General features: G+C 46.3%; 1 pseudogene; it reads left to right on the top strand.

Moving 5' to 3' along the window:
• Positions 1-218: 218 nt before the first annotated feature.
• Positions 219-340, top strand: LOC136647171 (5S ribosomal RNA; annotated as a pseudogene).
• The last annotated feature ends 5,878 nt before the right edge of the window (positions 341-6,218 follow it).

The raw sequence follows: 6,218 nt of genomic DNA, 5'->3' as shown, positions 1-6,218 counted from the left end.
GAGACAAAGGCAGACTTCTTTCTGGCCTGCAACCAGTATTCAGAGGCATAATGTCATTGAATCCAATGCATGACCATCATTATTAGTAGCCATGGAGAGACCCATCCTCCATGAATTTATCTAATCCCTCTTTAAAGCCATTTAAGCTAGTGGTCATCCCACATCTTCTGGAAACAAATTCCACAGACTAATGGCCCAATCCTATTGATGGGCTCTATTGCCACAACTAAACTGTTACCCTGCACATGCCCAATCTCGTCTGATCTTGGAAGCTAAGCAGGGTCAGGCCTGGTTAGTACTTGGATGGGAGACCGCCTGGGAATACTGGGTGCTGTAGGCTTATACCATAGTCTTTCGAGACTGAAGGTTGCCAACCAACAGTGGAATGTTTTTTGGCGGTTGTAAAAAGCTTTGTGGAAACATGCTTAGCTGTGTGCTGCCAGACTGCTGCTGGGAAGGCTGCAGAGGCCCAGCACAAGACAGCAGGATGAGGGTCACCCACAGATGACAGTCAGTTGGTGGCAGGGGTGGAACAGGGTGGTGGAGGGCAGAACAGTGTAGAATGGGGAAGGGCAGGGGCGTGTCAGGAGGTGGGATGGTGTGGCACCTGGTACCGGCAACTTTCGCCAAATACAATCCCCTTCATCGCCTCCTGACTCCTTCCTTTTGTCTCCTTGGACTTGCATGAGCTAAAGAGCTGGTACAGGTCCAAGGGGACCCCTTGCCAATTGGGAATGGCCGTCTCAGGTGTCAGGAAGTCTTGAGCTGGCCCTTTGTTAGCTATATGAAGAGGTAGCTACTTTTCAGGACAATCCAATGCATGTCTACTCAGAAGTAAACTCTCACTGAGTTTAATAGAGCTTACTCCCAGGTACAGTAAGTACCGGTATGCATAGAATTGCAGCCTTTGTCTGCTCTAGGATAATCTCCAGCTCAGGAAGCTCAGGTTCTATAGGCCATTGCACATTGAACACTGATCTGGGCTGGCCTCCCTGTATGCTCAAGTTGAGCAAGTTGAGCCAATTGTGACTGCCTAGCAACTGTGTGATAAGGGTGATGCCAAGCACGTGTTTGTTGCATTCACACAACACTTAGTAGACGTAAGGTTGGCTTCAGATTTTTAGATAATAACCTAGCATCCAAAAACTCACCTTTCGATCTCAGTACAACATCATGTCCTGTCATGTCCTGCATTCATTGCTGTTATTGCTTGACATTATCACAATACTAACGTTGCACAGTTCAAACACCATGCCACTTATGATAAAGTAAGCTTTAGATCTCAGTGGAATATAATATCTATTCTGGTCTTTCAATGCCACCTGGTTTAGTATCCCTTGGAAAATATATGCATCATATAGCGGTAGTTCTCAAGCATTTTAGCACCAGGACCCACTTTTTAGAATGGCAATCTGTCAACCAGAAGTGGTGTCATTAATCTGGAAGTGATGTCATGACCAGAAGTGACGTCATTGATTTAGGCTTCCAACCTAAGTCATGGTTAGGCAAAGGTCCCATTACATAGTGTGCTTGTGCTGCTATTTTGCATAGCTTGGAATCCAAACATTCTAGCTCAGAAGTGAAAGCAGAACACAGACTAAGGCTGTGATCCTAACCCACTTTCCAGCACCGACATAAGGGCAATGCAGCTCCAAGGTAAGGAAACAAACATTCCCTTACTTTGAGGAGGCCTCCGTGAGTGCCCCACAACAGCAGGATGCAGCATATGTCCCACTGGCACAGCTATGCCAGTGCTGGAAAGTTGTTAGGATTGTGCCCTTAGATCCTTCTCCAACCACACAGCCCTCCCCCCTTTCCAGCACCCCAGCTTCCCGCCTCAGGGCAAAGCATCAAGCCTCTCTCGCCCAAGGAGTCCTCCCTGCCCAGCAGCTCTTTACCCTGTATTTTCAGCTCTGTATTTTCAATGACAGCTGAGCAAAGTGCTACTCAACCCACCTGAAATTGGCCTGCAACCCACCTAAGTGGATCCCAACCTACAGTTTGAGAAATGCAGTATATAGTACAAATCAATTCTTTGTCTCTGACACCTCCAGCAGTTACCCATTAGAGTCTGATCCAGGAACAGATATGGCTAACATTTAGTTACGTCATATGACATTCAGGAGTTGACTGGGACATTGTGTCCATACCATCATCAACTTATTTGACTAACATGTGTTCTGTTAGGAAGCTGACAAAAGATCAGTGAGTGCGTATTTTGCAATCTGTTCAAGGAAGTTAAAAGAAATGCAGTGGAATCCACCTATCTTTTCCTGTTCTTTTAAGCATCTGAAAACTGGTTGCTGGCTTCTTTGTCAACAGATAAGAGTGTTCAGCATTCTTCTGAGTGATGGTGGTATTGGCTAAACTTGTACACTATACCTTATGAGGTAAACATTTCCTCAGCAACAGACCAAAGGCATTCATATCTTTGGCACAGCGGGGAACGTGATAGCAGAAGAAAGCAGTGATCTTATGTGTGCACAGTGAACGTGATTACACAAAAGTACATTTTTCTGCATGCTTCAACCTTGCATTCAGAATGTGAAGAATTGAAAGCAGTGATTAATTTTGAAAAATAGCATTGTGAAGACAGCTTTAATTTATACAGCCATCTGTCTTTTACCACCACTCCCAGAAGAAACTGTTTGTGTCATACCTGTAGCACATATCCTGAATAAAAATGATCTTCTTTGTTTTCATCAGATGAGAGGGTTATTTTTAACATCATAACTTGTATTCATCTGAAGTCTGGTACACACTTGCATGTTCCTCTCTTTGTGACTGCACCATTGTGATGACTTGCAAATGCAAATGACCCATCACACTTAGCACACACCAAAAACAGAAAGGAAATTCATATAATCTCAAAAAAATTTTTCCAGTCTGCACATGCAGGAGAATGTGGTAGAATCCTGAGGTGGTAAAGTAGACTGTACTATTTGCAAGAACCCCCTGTGAAAACTGAGCAGATTAGGGCTACAATCCTATACAATCCAATTGTATATGGCAGTGAGTTTTTCGCTAGGATTCTGTGGCTCCGCTGGCTGGTTTCTTTGTCTCCCCAGGGAGCCACAGCTCACAGTTTAGAACCACTGTTCTAGCCTAGTCTTCTCCTTACTGATCCTAGTTTTCTCCATAAAGCATTCAAAAACGTGATTCCCTGAATTGCCATGGTTCAGTGTTGGCACCAGATTGCTAAGGGTTGTGTGTCAAAGCCCGGTGTTGGGCCCCCCATGGCACTCCCCAACCCTGATGGCACACTGGCTGCTATCACTGTGATCACAACAAAGCTTTCAGGGGGGTTGGACAGGCTAGGTGTGCCTTATGATGCAGATGGGCCCTTTGTCAGTGCCTAGCTTGGCCAACCCCTGATGTCACCCCTGGTACAGTTCTCTGTGTCACTTCAGCACTCTTCCACCTCATTCTACTGCATATGTAGACCCAGTCTCAGCTTCAACTTGTGAGCTATTCAGTGCTGAGTAATTAAGTGATATTTTTGAAAATGTGCAAATAGTTGAACTGTACCAACGAATGGTTGAACTAATTAGTTTAATCTTTAGGGTTAAACTCTTACCCTTACTCCAGTATCTTTAGGATTGAACATCTCCACCCCCACACTTTGTATTTCTTCATTAGCACAGTAAGTACACAATGTGGTACCTTTGGATTGGGCAACAGTTTCATAACTGGAAAATGAAAATTTCACGGTTGGAATGACTCAGCTGCTTACTTGTTAGTTACAGTCTTTGTTAAGGGGCAGATGATAACAAATGTTACGCACAGTTGTAAGTTGGAGGGTTTTAGGGATAAAAAGCTTCCACCTTCTTTGATGGGTCTTCATTTATAACACAGTCCAAACTGTTAGCACTATTCTGATTATTAGTAAGGCCGACTTTTAGGCAGCTGGGGATATTTTGCCCAATTGGGCCCCCATGCATGGTAGGGGGCCCCTCCCTGCCCTTCCGCCCACTGCTGCTTCTGATTGGTCCAAAATTGGTGCCATGTGGATAGCAGCATGTGTGCCTTGCTTTTTCCCTGCCCTTGCAGCTCCTGGTGCCATCCTTTTCCTGTCTCATTCTGGAATAGGCTGTTGCAGACAGGGCAGCGACGGGCAAGAGTCAAAGGCAAGCTGACCTCCTAGGTGCCTATTCTGCACAGCCACTAAAAGTATAGGAATCTTAGCCACTTGCACAGAAGTAACAGATTTTTTTCCCCCCTTGGTCTGGCTCCATTCAAGTTAAAACTTAAGAAAATTCGTAGAGGAGGCTCCACAAAATTAGAGGGGGCCCTGCTAAAAGTGTTTCCAATTGGGCCCCACAGCTCCTAAAGTCGGCCCTGAGTGTTAGAATCCCCAGATGGGATCAGCAGAATTGTTAGCTATTTGAAGCATAGCTTCTAGCAGTGTTGGGAAAACCCAGCATGGCTTGACTCGAGTCGAGTCACTGCCCCCCACAACTCGACTTGAAAAAGAGTCATAACGGGGGCACTTTTCGAGTCTCCGAGTCACCCTGTAGTGACTCTAATGAACTCGAATCACATCACCCCCCCCCCCAAAAGCCTGCTGTGGAAAACATGGGCTGCTGCTGAGGTGCGTGTCGGAGTTCTCTTTGAACACCCCCCTGCTGTCCCTGCCCATCTGTAAACAGGGGGGCAGGACAGAAGCAGCAAGAGGGAGGAGAGTCACGCACAGCAGCTGGGAGGCTTACCAAGATGACCCAATCCTTGCAGCTCTACTCAGAAGTAGCCCCATTGCAGCCAGTCATTCAGTGGGCTTACTCCCCCCAAGTGACGACAGAGCCAAAAGAAGCCATAAGGTTGGAAAGCAGCACCAGGCAAAAGACTTTTCTCCCACCTCCCTGGGCTTTTGCAGCCAACTATAAGACAAGAACCCATTTGGGCTCTGCCTCATGCTCTCCTTCAGCCAATAAAAAAATTCAAATGCCCAAAGATCATTGGTTCCTTCCTTCCTATCACAGAGGAGGGGGGAAAGAACTCACTCTCACCCCCCCAATCCATTAACCCTTTCCTGCTTCCCAGCTGGAACTCCCTGTTGCTTGCCTTTGGAATGCTGCCCCAGGAGGTGTTCCACACAGCGAAAACAGTGAGCAGGCAACCCCAGACACAGGCAGACTCAAGTCAGCATGCATGGGGACAAGTGCTGAGTCAGGGGGGCCCGACTCAATTCTTTTGCAGAGTCTTCCATGCGTGCAACTCACAAGTCACTGAGTCACCCCAAATCATGCATTTTTGTGACTCGAGTCCGAGTCATTGACCTGAGTTCCCAACGCTGGCTACTAGGTCTGAAATATTTTTTAGACTGCTCAATTATTAATTTAAAAAATGATTCTAACTGACTGACAATACATCCCCAATTAATCAGACATTATACCACACCCTTCCTACAAAGAGCTGAGAGTGGCATACATGGACAGGATTATCCCCTTTAACTTCACAACAAACCCCTTGGGTTTCTTAAGAGCATAAGAAGAGCCCTGCTGGATCAGGCCAAGGGCCCATGATCCAACTTCTTTTATCTCACAGTGGCCCACCAAATGTTTCAGGGAGCACACAAAAGATAGCTGTATCCTGTTGCCACTCCCTTCCATCTGGCATTCAGAGACAGCCCACTTCTAAAGTCAGGAAGTTGCTTATAGCCATCACGGCTTATACCCTGTGATGGACTTTTCCTCCCTAAATCTGTCCAATCCCCATTTAAAGACATGGTTTGCAAATCCATAACAGCCTGAGTGGAAGGAGTAAGTCAGCCATCTCCTTGAGCAGTAGCTGGACTCACACTTGTCACTTCATGCAGGCTTCCCTTGGGATCATGGTGTCTCCACTTGGGGAGATGAAGGAGAAACACAGAGAGAATAACAGGAACCTGACAACAGCATCAGCCAGACTTGTTCGCTATTAAGATGCATACTCACTGTTTGTGAGGGAGAGTGGGACTCCACAGTATGCATGCAGTGGTGCCCTGTTGTGAATGATAGCATGCTGGCTTGGAATGTAACCTCTTGGGGGGGGGAGGGTGAAGAGAACTGCAGTGAGAATGGTGCAGACCTGAAAAAGAAAAGAGATGCAGATGAGTGTTTGGCCAGCCATAGCAATGATTGGAGTCCTTGGCATTTGCCAAAAGGTAGCAGATACCCCCTTCTCTCAGCAGTTGCAAAAGGAAGGAATGGTTAGGCAACACTGTAAAAAATAGAGACACC

Source organism: Tiliqua scincoides, chromosome 3 (genome assembly GCF_035046505.1).
Source record: "Tiliqua scincoides isolate rTilSci1 chromosome 3, rTilSci1.hap2, whole genome shotgun sequence".
Classification (NCBI taxonomy): domain Eukaryota; kingdom Metazoa; phylum Chordata; class Lepidosauria; order Squamata; family Scincidae; genus Tiliqua; species Tiliqua scincoides.
The sequence above is the reverse complement of the archived record's forward strand: the minus strand, read 5'-3'. Positions and strand labels throughout refer to the sequence as shown.